We start from the raw sequence: 21,008 nt of genomic DNA, 5'->3' as shown, positions 1-21,008 counted from the left end.
ATATATTTATTTCAGAAAATTTAGGAAATATGGCGAACTATTGGGGAAAAAGTGAAAGTCACCCATGATCCAACTACTCAGAAATAGCTGTTGTTTACCTTTTAGTGCCTTTCTTTCCACTTAGTGTGTTTGTGTGTCTGTGTATTTCGTCTGCTTACAAAATTGCGTTCCATACACTGTGTACACATATTTTCAGCGATCGGTTATATAGTCTCATGAAGCATGAGTTTTCATGGCTCTATTATATTACTTATATTCCATTATATCATCAATATGTGCCATAATACATTTAACTCTTCTCTGTTTAGACTGGGCCCAATTTTTCACCATTATAAATAATGCATAATTAACACTCCTATACATAAATCTCTGTCTATATCTGCGATTATTTTCTTAGGGTAAATTTGCAGAAGTGTAACTACTGGGCAAAAACTTTCCATGCATAGTTCCAAGTTGCTATTTGGAAAGTTTGTATCCATTACATTCTTTTCAACAGTGTATAAGAATGTCCGTTTTATGGCATGCGCATTGGCCGGCATTTAAAATTATTGTTTTGTTTCACAATTAATTACTTTTTGCCATCCTGATAGGGTAAAGTGGCACACAATTTGAAAATTTTTTGCATGCTCATTGATCACTAATGAGTATAGTTTTTGGAAATTTGAACTTGTTTTTCTTCCATGCCATGTTGATTTGTCCCATTACTTGCGACACTAACTCTGACCACTTGGTAAATGTGGTGTCTGCCTGGCTTCCCCTATTTAAAAAAAAATTAATTTTAATTTTTTTAAGGTATAATTGATGTACAACATTATATTAGTTTCAGGCGTACAACATAATGATTCTATATCTGTATACACTGTGAAATGACAACCACAATAAGTCTGGTTAACATCTGTCACCATACATAATTACAGAATTTTTTTTTTCTCGTGACGAGAAATTTTAAGATCTACTCTCGGCAACTTTCAAATATGCAATATACTGTTATTAACTATGGTTGCCATGCTGTACATTACGTCGTCATGACTTATTTATTTTGTAACTGGAAGTTTGGACTTTTCGACCCCCTTCACCCGTTTTTCCCCCCTTCCCCCCCGCCCCCCCCCAGTAACCATTAGTCTATTCTCTATATTCATGAGCTTGTTTTTTTTGTTTTGTTTTGTTCTTTAGATTTCACGTATAAGTGAGGTCATACGGTGTTTGTCTTTCATGTCTGGCTTATTCCACTTAGCGTAGTGCCTTTAAGATCCACTCATATTGCAAATGGCAAGATTTCCTTCTTTTTTATGACAATATTCCATTGTGTGTGTAGGTGTGTATGTATGTATGTATGTATGTATGTATCTATTCCACATCTTCTTTATCCGCGCATCCACTGATGGACACTTAGGTTGTTTCCGTGTCTTGGTTATTGTTAATAATCCTGCTATGAACCTAGGCGTGCCGATATATTTTGAGTTACGGTTTTGCTTTCTTTGGTTAAATACCCAGAAATGGAATTGCTGTATCATATGGTAGTTCTTTTTTTAATTTTTTTCAACGTTTATTTATTTTTGAGAGAGAGAGAGAGAGACAGAGAGAAAGGTAGAGAGAAAGAGGGAGACAAAAGATCTGAAGTGGCTCTGTGCTGACTGCAGAGAGACCCATGTGGGGCTTGAACCCATGAACCGTGAGATCATGACCTGAGCCAAAGTCAGACGCTTAACCGACTGAGCCACCCAGAGGCCCCTGGTTTTAATTTTTTGAGGCACATCTATACTGTTTTCCACAGTGGCTGCCCCAATTTACATTCCTACTAACAGTGCACCAGTGTTCCCTTTTCTCCACATCCCTGCCAAATCTTGTTATTTTTTTGTGTTTTTGATAGCAGCCATTCTCACAGATCTGAAGTGATATCTCCTTGTGGTTTTAGGTTGCATTTCCCCGACGAATAATGTTGAACATCTTTTCATGTACCTGTTGAAAAATGTCAGTTCAGATCTTCTGCCCACTTAAAAAATTGTTTGTTTTTTGCCAATGAATTGTATGTGTTCTTTATATATTTTAGATATTAACCCTTTATCAGATATATGACTTGCAAATATTTTTCCAGTTCAGTAGGTTGCCTTTTCATTTTGCTGATGGTTTCCTTCACTGTGCAGGAGGTTTTTAGTTTGATGTCGACCCGCTTGATTTTTACTCTTGTTGCTTTTGTTTTTGGTGTCAAATCTAAAAACTCAATGCTTATGTCAAGGAGTTCACCACTTATGCTTTCTTCTAGAAGTTTTGTAGTTTCAGGTCTTACGTTTCAAGTTTCAACCCATTTTGAGTTCACTTTTATGTATGGTATAAGAGAGTGGTCTAGTTTCGTTCCTTTGCATGCAGCTGTCTGGTTTTGCCAGCACCGTTTATTGAAGAGACTGTCCTTTACTCCTTGTATAGTCTTGGCTCCTTTGTTGCAAATCAAATGACCATCTGTTCATGGGTTTGTTTTGGGGCTTCCCATTCTATTTCATTAATTTATGTACCTGTTTTTACCACAATACTGTATTGTTTTGATTACTATAGCTTTGTAACATATTTTGAAATCAGAAAGCATGATGCCACCAGCTTTACTCTTCTTTCTCAAGATTGCTTAGGCTGTTTCAGATCTTTTGTGGTTCCATATAAATGTTAGGAGTATGTGTTCTATTCCTGTGAAAAATGCCGTTGGAATTTTGACAGGGATTGCGCCGTATCTGTATATTGCTTTGGGTAGTATGGACGTTTTAACAATATTAATTCTTCCAGCCCATGAGCACAGAATATCTTTCCATTTATTTGTGTCTTCTTCAACTTCTCTTGTCATCGTCTTTCAGTTTTCAGCGCACAGGTGTTTCATCTCCTTGGTTAAATTTATTCCTAGGTATCTTATTCTTTTTGATGCAAGTGTAAATATGATTGTTTTGTAAATTTCTCTTTCTGATAGCTCATTATTGGTGTATACAAATGGAGCGGATTTTTGTCTATTGATTTTATATCCTTCAGTCTCACTGAAGTTTGAATTTTCATTCTATGACTTGCCGTTCATTTCCTTTGAATCTAAAAAAGGAATGCATTAGTATTTTTCCTACTGACTTACAAGAGGTTTGCAACTTTTGTCTATTAAACTTGTGGGAAATTTTTTTCCTGGTTGGTTGATTGACATTTTTTTTTTCAGTTTAAAAATTATGCTGAAAATATTTTGTGAAAAGTTTTACATGGTTATAACTACTTACTTATACATTTTTTTCATTGCCTTTCTGTTTGAGTTTAATGACATTTGTGACTTCTGTTTTCTCATCTCTCCCCACCCTTTCCCCTGATTTTCTTTCCTTCCTTTCTCTTCTCTCCCTCTTTCTGTCGTAGTGACCTGCTACTCATTCAATTCTTCTTTTATTTTACCAGGGAAGGTTTGAATTTCCTTCACACAAACACTACACATCTGTTGTCACGATTATTTCTTGGATTTTTCTCTGAATGACTTTCCATTTCCTTTAGAGGCTCTGTTTATTGCTATTATGTACACAAGCTATTGATTGTATATTTATCAATATACAATAAGAGCTGTTATATTAACAGCTCTTGAGTGTTGCTATTTTCAGAGTCTACATAAGCATCTCTTGGTATTTTTAGATGTGTAATCATATTATATCACTGTAATTTGTTAATTATTTATTAATGTCATCTACTCTTATATGAAAACTATCTATAACGTTACGTATTATGTTATACAAAATATCTATTATATTATATATTATTTGTTTTATGTCATATTGGTTAATTCGAATTTACAGCAGGCTGTTAAGTAGTTACCGTGGTAGCAGATGTTCTTATCTGGGCTCATCTAGTATTTTGCAGTTAAATGATGGCTGATGATGTGAGACAACCAGTCTTTATTAGAGTGGCTATATGTCCTTCCACTATTCCTCCTTCTCCCTTCCTCCCTGTCTCCCCCGACCGCGCCCCCATCCTTCTCTCCCTCCCTCCTTTCTTTCCTTTTTTTTTTTTTTCCTAATAAGACACAGGCAGGATCTTACCAAATGGCTTTTGGCATTGACTGTACTTAGTGAAGTTTTTCCTATGTGATCTCTTAAAAATTTTTGTAAATTAAAAAATATTTTTTATGTGATCTTTGATACGATGTATCAACATCATGGAGTCCCTAATAGTAAGCCATCCCTGCGTGGCCAGGGTAAACCCATCTGGCCAGGTTTTAATTCCTTCTGAGGTTGTAGGATTCCCTCATCTTCCAGAGATTAAAGATGAGGGAGTTTGACTAATTTTGTAGGTATTGGTAATACCTTTAAAGATGCTTTAAAGATGCAAGTGTTTAGAAACTTTCTAAATTCAGTGGTAAAATTTATTCCAGAAATTACTTTTTAGGTTTGAAAATAATACCACCTTTTTTTTTTCCTGTGCAAAAGCCACTTTGTAAACGATATTTCTCACCAGTAAAGGTGTCCTTCCTCATCCTTTTCCCTCTTTTTCTTTTTAATTTGACTTGTACCTCACGTGTTAGCAGTAGTTTGAGAGTTGTAATCCTAATCCAATTACAGAAAATGGTTATACTGCATTAAAAATGCATTAAGGGTTTCATTCCTTCATTATTTACATCACTCTACAGAAAACAGGACTATAGGGCTAAAATATGGGTGGTTGAGAGACCAAATGTGGAATAGATTAAAGTGTCTATAATAATAACTAAACTATAATACTTCAATTATTTAACATGAATATATTTTTAATGTATTGGAATGTAGAAACATTATTTTTCGCGCTACTGACTGAGATTACATTTATATCTCCAAAATAAAAAGGATTGTAGTAGGTTACCTCAAAAGAATTTTTTCCCTCATTTTAGTCTCAGAAATTACTTTTTTTATTCTAGCTGCCAGTGGGATCAAAACCAAATAATTATGACTTCAATTAAAATTAGTGAACTATAAAAGAAGCCTCAAACTTTTAAAGAAAACACAGAATTGAGAAAGTTTCTTTCTAGTAGATTCACTTTTGGATTGGAGTCGGCTCGGCAGCCCTGAGTCATTTCTTCAGCCATCAGTAAGGACGGTTGTCTAAGTGTTAAGTCTTGTTATCACCGCATTTAGAACATACGAGAACTACTACTTTCACTCTCTCTACAACTTGTCAGGCTTCAGCTGGCTCCCGCGGACACAGGGGTGCTTAACTGCCCGTGTCCTCTCTCTCCAGGGTGCAGGGTGGTCCCTCAATTCCCCCCATCTCAGCTTTGTCAAGGGGCATCACCTATCTTTAGGCGTTGGAGACGATTCCTCAAAGTAGCTCCCGCAACTGCAGAATACTGGGCTTTGGTCCTCAGAAGGGGGTTTTAGTCGTGGTTCCATGAACAAGATCAACACTTGAGTCCATTTGCTTCATACTGGCCCCAGAGGAAACTGGAAAGGAAAGTCCTGTCTCTGGCACTGCGTTAACCCAGCAGAGGGGAGCAGGAGTGACTAAATGTCCCGACTACTTGTCCGTGTAGATGCTGCCTATGTCTAATTGGACATTCACAGTTAAGTATTAAACTCCTACTATGGGCCAGGCACTGTGTTAGGCTCTGGGGCTAAAAACATCGGGGTGGCATTGTTTCTGAAAGTACCTAAAACATTGTTCTATGTTACTCACGTGCCTAAGAAATGCTTGTTGGGTATCTTCTGCATATTTGGAGTTTAAGGGAGGGCAGGCTATTGGTCAGATGGTAAAACATAACTGGGCTCCTTGGTTTCATGTAGAGGAGACCGTTGACAGGTCTGTGCCGACGGAGGCACAATGGCTATGGGACCGTTGGTCTAAGACGGTAAGTAACACGATTAATGTTACAGATTCAATTCCTTGGATGAAGTGAGGATGAAAAGTAATTCCTAGTCAGCTTCGTGTCTGGCTCAGCAAAATAGTATGCTCAGTTTCAAAATTAATATTGCAGAAAATATCAAAGTGTGATTATTTATACTAATTGTTCAAAGCTATTAACCTTAAAGGATTATTTTTCTTGTTTTTATATCTCATGTTTATATCTTGGTTGTAGCAAAACCAAAATAATCAACACTGGAAAGAGAGCCTAAAGGCTTTAAAATCATGGAGGGAAGAATCTATTTTTAGACTGTTAACGAATGTATTTGGTTTTGAATTTTCAATCGGACACACTTCATTAATATATATAGTGTAGCGATGTCAAGGAGCAGAGAGATGGGGTGGCTTTCGCTGTAATTCAGCATCTTGTTGGCTTGTTTTGAAGAATCTGTACAAGTGGCCTCCGCGGCTGGAGTCCCAGAGATGTCTAACGGTCTACATGGGACACGCCAGGGCTCCTCCGAGGGGCTTGTGTGCGGAAGCTGACCATTCCCGGCCACGCAGGCTTCAAAGTATCCTTTCCTTTTGGCATAATTGGAAAAAATGCTGGTAATGGGAAGGTGGCAGGGTGGCGTGTCCGGGTTGGAGAGGGAGATGTAGATACAAAAAAATGCCCAAAGCACCTGTGTGCGACCAGCAGGTGCACAGCATCCTGCCGGGGAAGAGCACAGGAGTGGTTCAGGAAAGCCCCACCGGGGGCAGGAGCTCCAGGGTCTGGGACGCACTTCCTTCCACACACACCAGGAAGTCCTGGGAGGGCAACAGAGGGACTCTTGAGGGAACTGGGGTCGGGCTCCTTCTCTCCAGTGGCACAGCCACCGGGGTCAGAGGACTCACCCCCCTGGCGGGACTCCTCGAGCCCTCAGCCTTGTCACAGTGGCACCCTTCCCGGGTTTACCTCTCGGCCAATTCTTTGGGACCTCTGTAAGGTGCAACATGCCCCACACCACCACCCTCTAAAATCCACATTCTTCAGAAGGGCCTATAAGGACGTGAGCCCTGGGGCGTAGCCCACTGGCTTTCTGCCAGCTCCGTGGAACAATGGGACTGGTACCACCTAGTGACCGCCTTGTGGGGAGTGAGTCCCAAACCGGCTTTGGGGAAGGTGGCAGAGCATTAGCAATGCAGCCAAGGCCGTTCTGAGGTGTTGTCTATGAGAAACAGTTAAGTTCAAGAACATCTGGGGGAGATTTGGGAATAGGTGAAAATGGGGAGACGGGGAGAGGGAAGGGGGAGGGGGGAGGGAGGAGAGAGGGAAAGAGGGAGAGAGAGATCGGTGGATCTAGGTCACAGCTGCTGAGGAGTTAGGAGGGACGAGACAGACACTCTGGCATCACGTTGCTTCGAAGTGAAATCGGGATCGGCCAAGACTGAACAGCCCTTTAAAGGGAAAAAAGACTCCAAACCAGTACTGTGATAGATCTGTTATTTTTAAGGAACATCCTTTAAATTTATGCACACACACAAATAGAGAGACAGGGAAATGATGAACATATACCCTTTCCTCAGTGAAATCAGGTTAGGAAGTATAATGCATTATCGTTTAACTGTTTAAAAAATATCCTTTATTGGTTATAAGCACTAAGAGTTTGAGAGGAAGTTTTATTGGGGTTCAGCATCTTGTCACCAAGATGGAGTTTGGTCATTTAAAGACCCGAGAAGCTAAAATACTAGGAGAATAGTTTATTAAGTTCTGTTTCTTTTGCTCCAGATCTTTACCTATAAGAAGATGAGAAATAATTGTGTTTTTACCCAGAGAACTCATATGCCTCGGTGGGGGGGGAGCCCCTTTCTGTTTCTAGGATGGGTTTAAAAGTCACTTGGCACCTGGGGGTGGGAGCCGGGGCCTTGGCCGCCCTCCAGGGGCTCTCCGTGACGTAGACAGTTCCAGTGTGGGCCTGTCTGAGGTTCAAGGGGAAAGGAGTGAGGATAAATGGAGTTTTCCTTTGAAGTTAATAACCTCCTGCAAAAGCTTTTAGTAGAACAGCAGACACCTGAAACAGCACTTAACATCCCCCTTTCTTTCCCTGCGACGGTCAAACTCAGTTCGAGAACACGTGGTCTTTGAGAGGTGGGTGTTGGCCAATCTCCGGGTCTGTGTGCCAGGCACACCCTGGGCAGGACCCAGGACTGGGTGTTTATGCCCCTTCTCAGCTTCACATGTGGCTTCTCCTCAGCTGGGGGCCCCGCGCAGAACAAAGAAATGCTTGGCTCTCCTGAATGCCTCTGTCCCCCAGCCCAGGCAGGAAGGAAGCCAAGAGAAATGTCTGAGTGGCCGAGGTTTCTCTTTTCCGTTCTACTGTAGGAGGCAGGAGACCCTTTTTGAATTAGCTCGGTTTTCTTGTTCAAAGGCACACTCTCCAGACGGCATTTGCAGAAGTCTGCCTGTAACAGTCTGTGTCTTCTTATGCCTGGGACTTATTTGGGGAGTGAGAATCTTTCCAGGATGGATTCTGCTGGCCATTTTGGGCCACTTTGGAAAATGCTGTGGGGACACATATTCTCAGCTATGTTCCACCTGGGGCGACACGTGGATGCTTCACAAGGAGCACAACCAAACAAAACATCACGGTGGCCTCACGCTCAGACAACACACCAGTGGGGGCCGGACGTTGTGTGTACATGAGGGTGAAGTACATGCTGGTGGGGACGTAGGATGGGGGAAGATGAACTCTGAGCGTTTGTAGGCTGTCGCACGCGCATTATCTCAGTCTTCCCAAAGACCATTGTGCGGTGAGATATTTCAGACTGCTATTTTACCCATAAGAAGACAGAATCAGGGAGGTGAAGCCATTTGTCCGTATCATAGCTAGTATGTGCTATAGCTGGATGGGGTTTGCGCCCAGCTCCCAGCTCTGGTCACAGCTTCTCTGTGCCCCTTCCCTCCCTGTGGTTAGTGGTACAGGCGGTGGCCTGGGGGATGTCTCAGCGTCTCAGCCGGATTTAGGGTGGTTCGTTGGGTCCCCTCAGATTCAGATGCTTCTGCCGTAAGAACATCCAGATGGCACCCTTTAACCCAGAACTCTTGGAAGCAAAGTTCCAGAACAGAACCTGAGAACAACAGAAGGAGAACCAGAACAACAACCTGAGTTAACACGATGCAGGTTTCCTCAACAGCTATGTGAGAGAGTACAGAGCATCGGGCTTTGGTTGCAGAGGACATAGGTTGGAATCTAATGGCATGATCTCGGCCAAGCTACACAACCTCTGAATTCAGTTCTCCTCTGGCCTATAATCGTTTGTACCTCAGAGAAGTGTGCGTGAAGGAGGTAATGCAAGGAATTACTTAGCACAGTGCCTGATGCACAGTGAGAGCTATGTGGAGTGCGGTGTTAGTATTATGTATAACTAGTTGAGTTAATTGGACAGATCTGACTTTTTTCCAGTTGTTGCATCACTTGGGTTGGATTTTGTCTCACCACTGGTATCTAACAGGCCACCTTTCCATGTCAATTCCTTTATTCTCACTCTAAGTACAAGCTTATGTGTTGATTATTCATAGGATATAGGAATTACTTGGATGGGTGTTATAGGAAATAAATAAACTTCTGAAAAGAAAGCCCAGCGAAGAAAAGCATTCATTAGGCCCACAGCAGTGTAAACGTGACCAAGTATTGCTGCATGGACCCATATTTATTTTCCAGTAAACATTGCCACTTGTAGTTTGGGGGTTTTAGGATCTTGGTATATTTATGCTATGTCTCTGCTGTGGTTGACTGTGGATGTACAGGCTTCTCCTTAACGTGCCAATGCTCTGTGAAAGAAGACCTCAGTGTCAAGAGTGATCTTGGGGTATGCGACACGGTTCTAATGTGGGCGTGTCTTGCTGTTTTCCCTAGCTCGAAGGACTAATGTACTTACAGCGTGTATATTCTGGTAGTCCACAGGCTTTTAAGAAACCATGCTTGGGGCGCCTGGGTGGCTCAGTCGGTTAGGCGGCCGACTTTGGCTCAGGTCATGATCTCGCGGTCCGTGAGTTTGAGCCCCGCGTCGGGCTCTGTGCTGACAGCTCAGAGCCTGGAGCCTGCTTCATATTCTGTGTCTCCCTCTCTCTGGCCCTCCCCTGTTCATGCTCTGTCTCTCCCTGTCTCAAAAATAAATAAACGTTAAAAAACGAATTAAAAAAAAAGAAACCATGCTTAAACCTGAGTTTAGAAAGTCTTAAAACCCCCACTGTCTTAGTTCTGGCTGCTGAAACAAAATACGTGGCTTACCAACCACAGAAACTTACTTATCGCCGTTCTGGGGGCTGGAAATCTGAGACCAGGGAGCCAGCGTGGTCGGGGTCTGGTGAGAGCCCACTTGCGGGTTGCAGACCCCTGACTTCCTGTTGTAGCCTCACCCGGAAAAGAGCAGAGAGGAAGTAAGCTCTCTGTGATTCTGAGAAGGGCGCTAATCCCATTCATAGGGGCTCCACCCTCCTGAACCATCCAACCCTGACCACCTCCCAAAGGTCCCACCCCCTAATACCATCACATGAGGAGGGGTTAGGGTTTCAACATATGAATTTGGGGGGAGGTACCAGCATTCCGTGTACAGCACCCACCCACGCCCTCTTGTTTCAGGCTGAGTCTGAAGGTCAGTTGCGATTTCTCGCTGACCCTGCGCTGCTTTTATCGGCAAGGAGTCTGCTTCACTCATCTGTTACCGCCCGTCCTCTGTGGGTAGTTAGGTGGGTGACCTCCATTCTTGTCACCTCATCAGGCAAACCTCCTTTCCGACTTCCCTTTCGTATAACCCAACTGCCCTTTTCTGTATTCCCTCCCCTCCCACCTGGATTACCGCTCGTGTTCTCTGGTGGATATCCCATCTCTTTCAGTGGAAAAAAAAATTCCGCTCTGGATTCCTCCATGGATCCTCCTGAAGTTTTCACTAACTAATCCTACATGGTTTCAGCCCTGCTGATCATTCCAACAGACACTCAACAAGGAGGGAGAAAGAGGAAAGAGAAAAAAATGATAAAACTAGTATTTATTGAATACTTACTAGATAGCTGGAACTTTTAGGTTCTGTCGTTACCTTTTGAAAGCAGAAATTGAGGCCCAGAGAGGTCAGAGATCCCACAGTTTTATTTGTGGCAAAGTAGGACCTACATCTAGACCTGTCTGATTCAAAGGTCCACATTCTCTACATAATCATAGTGTTTATACTTTTTTTTCTGGGATTATTGTTGTCTTTTAACCTTGGTCATTGCAAAACAGAACACAGATAGAGAAAACCACATACAACAAATATGTAGCCTAGTGGAATTTTATGAAGTGAACAAACACCCTTGTAAATGCCTTGCAAGTCAAGAAATAGAACTTTGCCAGACACCCTGAGGGGCCTCTATGTGCCTTATCTCTTTCACGGTCCACTCCCTCCCAAGGCAGCCACTACCCTGACTTCTTCTGCTGCTTCTTCTTTTTTTTTAATATTTATTTTTATTTTGGGAGAGAGAGAGAGGGAGAGAGAGGGAGAGAGCGAGAGGGAGAGAGAGAATCTCAAGCAGGCTCCATGCTGTTGGTGCAGAGCCTGATGTGGAGCCTGATCTCGCAAACCATGAGATCGTGACTTGAGCTGAAATCAAGAGTCAGAGGCTCAACGGACTGAGCCACACAGGCGCCCCTACCCTGACTTCTTTACAATAGTCACTTCCTTGCATTTTAAAATGGTTTTGCCATTCAACTGTGCATCCGAGACAGCATTTATTTGACATATATAATTTTAATTTTGTAATTATAGATTGCCCTATATCCCTGTATTTTCTTTAAAACTTATATGTTAAGGAAGTTGGCCATTTGAATTTCCCAGAGTTAAGGTTTGGTGCTTGTAGATGCACGGGATATTTTGACATGTGTTTCTATCCTGTGTGTTCTCTGCACATTGGCAGCTGAATACAGAGGCTGGTTGAGACTCTGGTTTGCTCTCTTCGACAAGACTATTAGTGACCTTGTGATTTTCATCACGAGGAACACAATGCCCGCTTTTCACTTTTTTTTTGATGTTAGCAACTGCTCATCTTCAATGCCTAGATCCATAAATTTATAGTGCTTGCCAAATGGTGGTGTTCTAATTCTACCATTTTATTTTTATGTATTAGCTGGAATAATTTTATAGCATAACTCCCCCCATCCCAACTACTATTGGTTACCCAGAGGTATCATTCAGACAGAGAAGACAGTATAAGTTCTTGATTTTGTCCTTTTATTTACCCAGTTTTTGAGATTATGCATTGGTTCTCTGCCATCTTCAGAAAGTGACCACTTAAAAAATTATTCTAAAAGTGTGGATTTAAATATGTATGTTAAATTTCAATCCATTGCAATTTTAATTCTTACTAAAGCTCAAACAGGCCTTGAATGTATTCTTGATATCTGGTATATTAGGATATACTAGACTTGTCTTCTTATCCTTACATTTCTTGTCCCACCCACTGCCCCAAGAAGCCCTCCCCCCATCTTTTCATTTTTATTTTATTTTTTAATGTTTTTTTTTCTAACTGAAGTATAGTTGACTGATGATATTACATTGGTTTCAGGCACCCCTCCCCTTCCACTTTTTAAATGATGGGAAATGACATTTCAAGGCTACCATCTAGGAACCCACAATACTCACTGTTACTGGATTGCTCATTTTTTCCCTAGGCTTTTCCAGTGGATAGATCTAGGAAATAAACACAAGCATATGCACATTTAAAAATAAAATACCTCATGATTAAAAATAAAATACCACTGGTACCTCCAATTCAAGTTTAGTACTATGGGATTTTTACTTAAGCAGGATATACATTGTATCTGTATCTTCTTTCTTTTATGTCAAGAAGGACACAGAATGAGGGAATTCGAAGATCCCATAATTACTTGTTTGCTTAATCTCATATCACCCACACACAAAGTATAGGAGTAGCAATGCTAATAGTATGTCACCAATTTTTTTTTAATTAAAAAATTTTTTAAATGTTTATTTATTTTTGAGAGAGAGAGAGAGAGAGAGAGAGAGAGAGAGAGAGCGCACAAGCAGGGAAGGGGCAGAGAGAGACAGGGACACAGAACTCAAAGTGGGCTCCAGGCTCTGAGCTGTCAGCACAGAGCCTGACACGGGCCTCCAACTCATGAGCTATGAAATCATGACCTGGGCTTAAGTCAGATGCTAACCGACTGAGCCACCCAGGCACCCCAGTATATCACCAATTTTATTAATAAAAATAAGTAAAATTATTAAAAGTAGTTAAAGTATTTTTTTAATGTTTATTTATTTTTGAGAGAGAGGGACAGAACACAAGTGGGAGAGGGGCAGAGAGAGACGGAGACAGAATCTGAAGCAGGCTCCAGGCTCTGAGCTGTCAGCACAAAGCCCAACACAGGGCTGGAACTCATAAGCCATGAGATCATGACCTGAGTTGAAGTTGGATGCTCAACTGACTGAGTCACCCAGGTGCCCCAGTAGAAATATTAAATAAAGTTTTTATTAAAAAGAACAAAAAAAGCAGGCAGACATTGTATTCTTCCTAATGAAAGAATGGAAAAGCACCTATAATTTTTCAAAGGAATCAATCCTGAGTTTTCTCAGGTCTCTGAATGCAGAGACTTATAAATTTCTTCCAGTTTATAGGAAATATGCTATCTTCACTCCTCTCCCATTTTAAAAATGACTGTGCTATATCCATACTACCATATCATTTAGCTATTACATATTATAATCTCTCCCTTTTAATTTTTTTAGCCTTAGTTCTACAATTAACTATGTATTTAATACTCATCACAATTCTTTTTGTTGATGCCCTTCTAGTCATTTTGTCTGTCTGAATTCATTAGAAATAATGGATTCCTTAGGATAGGCTCATGGAAACAAAGCTCTCTGAGTTTTGCATGTTAACAAGAGTTTGAGCACTTTTTACCTGAAGGCCAGGTGTGCTGGGTATAAAATTTTGAGCTCATATTTTCTTTCCCTGAGTATCTGAAATATATTTTCTTATTTTCTTTTGGAACAAGAGTTGGTATTTAATAGTCTACTGAAAACCCACTTTCATTCTTTTATAAATCACAAGTTCTTTTTATCCAATGTCCAAATGATTTTTTTTCTTTTTTCTTTAAAGTCCAGTGGTTTTTTTAGAATACATGTTGGTGTTGATCATTCTGGGGTAGTCTCAAGGATACAAGAATTCAAAGAGCTCTTTCAATATGTGGTCTGACACTTTTTTTCTTTTAATTTGAGAAAAGTTTTGTTTTTTTTTGTTTTTGTTTTTGTTTTTTTTTTTAGTTATAATTTTTATGGTTTGTTCTGCTCCCTGGATTTGGTTTTCTTTTTCAGGGACTACTATATCGATATGTTAGATTTTCTTTGCTTATCTCCAATATTTGTCATTTTCTCTTGATCCTATTAAAATCTTTTTACAAATTTATTTTTTTTAATTCCTTCCTTTTTTACTGTCTGAAGTCACTATGTTATTACCTTTATTTGCTCTTGTGTTCCTTCTAATTTAGTCTTCTAGTGATTATTTTATGTGTAAGTTTTTCTTAAGTTTTGTCCCTACATTTCTGAGTTTTTCTAATTCTAATTCATTGCTCTTTCCTGTCTCATATCATTTTCTTAAAGCCTTTAGTTTGTTTTGAAAGAGTATATTGCAAGGTTGTGTCTCTCTGTGTGTGTGTGTGTGTGTGTGTGTGTGTGTGTGTGTGTGTGTTTAATATGTCTTTCTGGGATGTTTTTCTTGTTTGTAGTGATGTTGCTCTGATACATATTTTATTTTTTGATAGTCACTTTGTATGGGAACTGACCTATATATATTTTTTATTCCTCATTTTAATGCGAATTTAGTTCTCATGAATTTTTAGATGGAGGCTGAGTTCATAGAGTTTTGCTTACTTTGTGGAGCTCCCTCTTATGGTGTTTTTATATAATGTTAAAAACACAGTGACAGCTTGCTTCCTGAGATTTCACAATTCTCTTCCCTTCATCTCTGTCCCACTTTTCTCTGTATCTTATCTTTTCTTTGCCTCTATCATCCCTATCCTGCTCAGTTTTGGTTACATTCCTGACTGTCTCCTCATGGGGCCCCTTCCTGGAAGGAGCCTTTGTTAGTTTGCTAGTCAGTTTGGAGGGTTCAGAGGGGCCAGATGGCTGGAGAATCTTCAACCTTCTAGTCACAGATTCAGCTGCTCTTCTCAGATTTGCCCACCACACTTTCCCGGATATACCTGTCGGTTATTTTTGTTTTCGCTTTCGCTTTCGTTTTTGTTTTCATTTTTGTTTTGTTTTTCTTCTCCTGCTCACAGGCTTGCTCTAAATCCTTCCCTTGGATCCTACCTCGCAGTTGCCAGTAACGCTCAGGTATTGGGGCACTAAGTACTTTAGCAATATCCACTTATATTTTGGGACTTGTAAAGAAATCTTGTTGCCTACTTTTGTCACAGATGTGGTCCATGTGTTTCAGTTGTGCCATCTACATGCTCTGTTTTATGTCACAATTCTGGAAGGTCCAAAACTGTGCCATTGACACCACAGCCATCCTCCCAGAATTCCTCTACTAACTGGTTTTGCAGGACTTTACATCTGTGTTCCGTGTGATATTATACAACTTGGGCTGAGCCCACCAGTTGTTCCCCTGAGGCTGAAGGGCACCCAAGGACAGGAACCATGCTCTTCTTCCTTCTACTAACGCTTGTCACTGGACAGAATTGTGCTCTGAATGCTAACAATGGACCTGCCTCCCCATGACCGCTTGTGTGGTAAACAACAACTGGTTAACATTTCCTTATTCAAATTCAAGAGGAAACCAGCCTTTGTCCTTTCATTTTTCTCATATTCTCTAGAATTAGCAGTAACATCTGCAGCCGGATCCCTAGAATACGCCTTAACATGTCCACGTTTCTCTATTCTAACCCCAGAAGATGGACTGTGAGCCAAGATTTAGAGTTAACATTGACCCTCCCTTTTATTATTTTTTTTGGCCTATAAAACATTTACTTGGTCTCCGTGTAAAATGTGCTGTTATAAAAGCACAAGGGCATACGTGTCTGAAATAACCTTAAGTGAAAAGAAGTAAATTAATTAGCATCCAGTAGATTCTTATTGTTAAGTGGGAATGTAGCCCTTCCTGTGGGGATTGCTGTTAAACAAGATGATTGATAAATTGTTATATTCGCACAGTGTCGCTCAGTGATATAATCATGCCTTTTGTAAATATTTAGTCAAGAGAGCAATCCAGCTGTTCCCAGTCAGGTTTCATCCAGTGTCAGCCAATGCTCTGTGCCTCTGATTTATCTCTCGTGCTGTTTAAGCATTGAGGAAGCTCACATTTTTATGAGCCTCTAAATACCCATAATAGTAAATAGTGAAAATGATGGCTACAATAGCAATAGCCCAAGTAATTATAAAGAAGGATATCTGTGATGGCCAGAAATAAGAATAAGGAAGAGGCTATTTTTTTTCTTTCTTTGTGTAGAAATAAATGTCACTACCTCTACCTTTAGAGCCACTGTTAATACCAAGAAGCCCATCACCCCTCCTTAACAGGGTCATAAAAGACCCATGGATGAGACTAGAAAGTTCTGGTGAACTGAATTTATAACCTTTGACCATTTGTTGGCTGAAGAATAGAAAAACGTTCTAGAATGTACTTTTCCATTGCCTTTTTTTGAGTTGTTCAGTATGAAACAGTGCTTGTTTTAGGAGTTTAGAGTGATGGCATTGGAGGAGGCAGAATTATTCTTCCTGAGCACTTCAGGCTGCCCTGTGGAGGTGGGGGCAGAGAGGAAAGCCCCATATGGAGCAGGAGATGTCCTCTGCAGACACTTGTCCTACCAGAGGAGAGTGGGCTGGTGGGCTGGAGCCATGGTGGGAGAGCCCCCTGGAGGCAGGCACCGCACGAGTCTGGGAGTGTGAGGACTGAGATCTCCACCCCAGGCAGACACAAGAGTAACAGAATGCAGGAGGGTCAGGCAGTGGCTATCGCTGAATTAGCAGATTTATTAGTCCAAGGGCCACCAGATGGAACAAAAGTAGAGGTGTAAGATACACCTGTTGCTCATGTTGTCTCCTGCTGTATTTCATGATTTGTCCAATTCCCTGTCCTTTGGAATCTGGACATAAAGAACTTCAGAGGTACCGATATTGAGAGGCCTTGCATTTCATCACCATTGTTTTCTGGGTTATGGCAGCCAGTCACTCTACTATAAAGGTAGAATTATGGCAATCAGGGTAACAACGGGGAAAAATACACTAAAAATATGCAAGTTACATTTTGTTTTTTTTTACCTAGAAAAGGTCTTTGTTGCATGAGCTTCAGTTAAAGCTTATATGGTTGACTATTATTTAAATTAAAAGAAAGAGTGTATTCATTTTTGAGAGAGAGAGAAAAAGAGAGAAAGAGAGGGGAAGAGAATGAATCTGAAGCAAGCTCCATGCTATCAGCGCAAAGCTCGAACTCCCGAACCCATGACCCGAGTCAAAGTCAGTCACTCAACTGACTGAGCCACCCAGGCACCCTGTGCTTGATCATTATTTAGAGGTTTGGGCTATGTTTCCATTTATGCAGTGAGCCACTGAACTTAGTATCTATTTTTTTTCCTAGAGGCTAAACTGATTCATGGAGAGGCATCGAGAACCCCAGTAATAATTGTAATTCAGGTGGATGATATTAAAAGAATCAATGTTGTCAGTGTCTGCCCACCTCCGAGGAAAATATTGTAAGAAATGTGAGCCAAAAGTGGAGCAGTTCACCATCAAATGAAAGGCCCACTACAAAAAGCTTTCCCAAAGATCCTGGCCAAGAGCTAGGCCATATTTTATGGGTGTAGTCAGCCCAGTGGGAAGAATGGGGAAACTCAGCTGGGCCCATTATACATCTTACAACAGCCCCACCATTAATTGAGGATCTTTCTTGAAGGTAATATGACATTCTAAAGTCATAGCTTTAGAGAACCTTTTTAGAATTTGATAAGCGCTTCCTTGCCTAATGACTACCTTAGTTCCACAAGCAATAGGAACCGCAGTGAAAGACCCATTATTTACATTATTCCAATTGATATTTCCTCATAAATTACACTTTTGTTTTCCAGACCCATTACATTTCCTGTGTGGCTAATTATATTAGGCAGTTCCTTTAATTTACACACTGTTTCCTGCAATTTACACTCATTTCTCAGAAAATGCTTGGTAAGCATCCCCATTCTTTGCTTTCAAAGAGCAGACCAAGGTTATTGCAAGCATCCTACCAGTGTTTAACACCTTCCTTAAAGACCGATCGCTTTCTTCTAGCGTTTTCAGAAGGTGATCCAATAGCAGATACTTTGATGTGACGGACTAATAAATAGGAACCGAGACTATGGGTAAATATGCAGATGTGAACAAATTGGGAGAGATAAAAAAAAAATAGCATTGATAAGGGGTGGTCTACCATAGGGGATGGGCAGGGCAGACCGGGAACTAGTAGATTATTTATAAGGAGACAGCACGCTCTAGAAGAGATTTAAATTTCACACACTGGTGGCGTTTTTGTTTTTCCTTTCCTCTGATCTTGTCTTGATGGTTTTGTCTATTCACTCCATACCTGAATTGATTTAGTGAGGACCTGGTTATCAGTGACACTGTGCTCTAAATTCTACAAAGATGCTTCTACGGAGCAGTGTTTCTCAAACTTCTACAGTGGAACCCTTTCTTATCAGAGTTCCCAGCAGAAGCATGAAAGAGAAAGGGTGGGTTGTTTGCTTGAAGCAGAGGTGTCTTGCCCCCGCCCTTCTAATTCTGGTCCTGGTTATTCGATTTATTGATTCACTAATAAGCATTTATGCTGCACAAATCATGACCAGGGTGCTATGGACAAGACTGGCTACAGCTTGTGAGCAACCTGGACGATCACACAGGGCCCAGCACTTGGTTTATTGCTCTGCTGTCATGCTCTTGCAATTCTTAATTTTTGAACCAGCAGCCCTGTGGTTTCATTTTGAAGTGGGCCCTACATATGATTTATCTGGTCCTGATATAGCAGATACTAGAGGGGAAAAACACTAAGCCCAATAGGGATCCTGACCCTAAGGAATTTACACTATACATCTGTTCTAGTTACTTAAAATCTAAGCCCTGTGGCTTTCCCTTCTGGAATATCCTCAAGAAAATTGCAAGGAGTATCATGGTGGCCCCAAGGCTGATGGTCATTGGGTTGATGCTGCTTAGCGATGGCCACTCTGGAGGCAAAGTCCCCTCCCTCTGGGCTGGAACATCAGTGGCTCCCACATGATACTGAGGTTCCAAGAGCAGATTCTGGACGCTCTTTGTTGGCCTCAAATGGGTAGAGTCTTTCTATATTTAGCCGTTGTTTGTGAATCAGACTGAATTTAGGACTGAGGGGTTCATCCAGTTTTCCCATGTCTACGTTTTGGAAGCTGTTTTGATTTAACCAGGAAGCGTATACAAAGGCAACCTTCTCAGGCATTTACCGGATGATTGGCCTGGGCTGTGAATGGGAAGAGGGAAGCGTGACAGGATCGTGAAACATTCCTGCCGCGCTCAGGGGACTGTTCGACTGGAAAATCCCTTTGCTGCTTGACTCAAAGCAACCAGAATAAGCAGACACAACTCTCTTGGCCCTTCCGAGTTTCTCTCCCTGTGGCCCACAGAAGTCCATGATTTGGACTGTTGCCTAGCATGAGGGACTTTCCTCTGTTGTGAACAGGACATCAAGAAAGAAAAAGGAGACACAAGGAGACTCTGAAATAAGCAGCGTGGTTGTGAGACCTCATTCCCTTACATTTCTTTCTTTTTTGTGGGCCAACAAGCTCTTTGTAGGATTGCGTGAGGTTGACTAATTTCACCGGTGCAGTCCTGCAAGGCAGCTGGCTGGCTCCGGGGTGGGGTCAGTGCCCCACCCTGTGTCACTTAGGAATCTTCGGTGGCCAATGACAGACAGAAAGTGAACTCAAACTACCACAAACAAAATGGGGATTTATTTGAAAGGTTTTGACCGACTTTTGGGACCCAAGGAGAAGAACATGGCTTATCTAAGGAAAACGGGGACAGGAGTCTTGAGCCTTCGGGATGCTCTTAGTCTGTTGCCTGGTGCCTCCCTGCCTTTCTATTTCTGTCTTCTCTCTTCTTGCTGGGGGGGGGGGGGCGTCCCCATGGTCCACATGGCTGAAAACATGGCAGGTCACAGTTTCCAAGCACCTTATCTTGGGCCCAGCCACCAAAGAGAGATTAGTCTCTCTGCCTCAGTTTTGGCCTTAACTCCTGTAGAAAAAATGCTGTGGGCTCAGCTTGGGGCAGTTGACCAATTGGACTAAGAAGCTGAGGCTGTGGGATCACACTGACTGTGTGAAAACGACAGAGTTGGCATGGGAGGGAGAGGGATAGTTTCCGGAAGGGGTCGGTAAGCCCATTCAGGAGTTTGCTCCGTATACACAAACTGTAATTCAGTAATTCATATAGTGGTAAATTTCTTTCTTTTCCGGATAAGGTGACAAGACTTGATATATTTCAGGGCACTATTACGTGATAGGTCTGGACTTTATTAAGGGCTTTGACAAAGTTTCCTGTAATATTTGTGCAGATAAAATGAAGCTGTGAGGTGACAGACTAGCTTCAGGGAGAAGGGACGTCATACGAGGGCAAAGGGAATAATGGAGGAAAGTCAGCTGGTTTCAGGGGGATCTATAGCAGGCAAGTTGGTCCTTTGGGATTGGAACCAGGAGCATCCAAGCTCAGAGGAAAGTCTGATGAGTGGGAGGGACGGCAGGCTTTAGTTGGAAGCGGGAATACCGACGAGGGCCCTTAAAGGGGAAGCCAGCCCATGAGGCGGGGGACACAAAGCAGCAAAGGGGGCAGTAAAGTAGCCGATCCAGGGGGATTTTGCATAGTTTCTCTCTCTTGTCCTTAAAGTAGCTATTGCCTGCAGCTGAGCCTAGAGCAGTGCCTGACCGGAAGCGTGTGAACTGAATACCAGCCGAAGAAATCCACTTCTCTTTGGATGACCAAAGGGAGTAGATTAATGAGCTAACACCAACCAGCGGGTGCTCGCCATGGCCTGCTTTAGGGCTGTACTCTAGGCTCCAGTCCTTGAACTGATTAATACTTTGAAGGAAGGCACAGAAAGTCCGACTTAGACATCCAGGCAGGATAAACAGTGTGCTGGAAGGTAGAGTCAGGAGTCGTAACAACTT

The 21,008-nt window shown here is 41.7% G+C and overlaps 1 long non-coding RNA gene across 2 annotated transcripts in view; it reads left to right on the top strand.

Annotated features, from left to right (window-relative positions):
* The first annotated feature begins 8,955 nt into the window (after window positions 1-8,955).
* The window catches only part of LOC125166160 (uncharacterized), a 75,917-nt gene continuing 63,864 nt past the window's right edge, over window positions 8,956-21,008 (top strand). For both annotated transcript variants that reach the window (XR_007152378.1, XR_007152377.1), the window contains exon 1: window positions 8,956-9,140. This is a non-coding gene — a long non-coding RNA (uncharacterized LOC125166160). The remainder of the gene's footprint in view (window positions 9,141-21,008) is intronic.

Source organism: Prionailurus viverrinus, chromosome B2, assembly GCF_022837055.1.
Source record: "Prionailurus viverrinus isolate Anna chromosome B2, UM_Priviv_1.0, whole genome shotgun sequence".
NCBI classification, from domain to species: Eukaryota; Metazoa; Chordata; class Mammalia; order Carnivora; family Felidae; genus Prionailurus; species Prionailurus viverrinus.
Note: the sequence above shows the minus strand (reverse complement) of the source record. Positions and strands in the feature narration are given on the sequence as shown.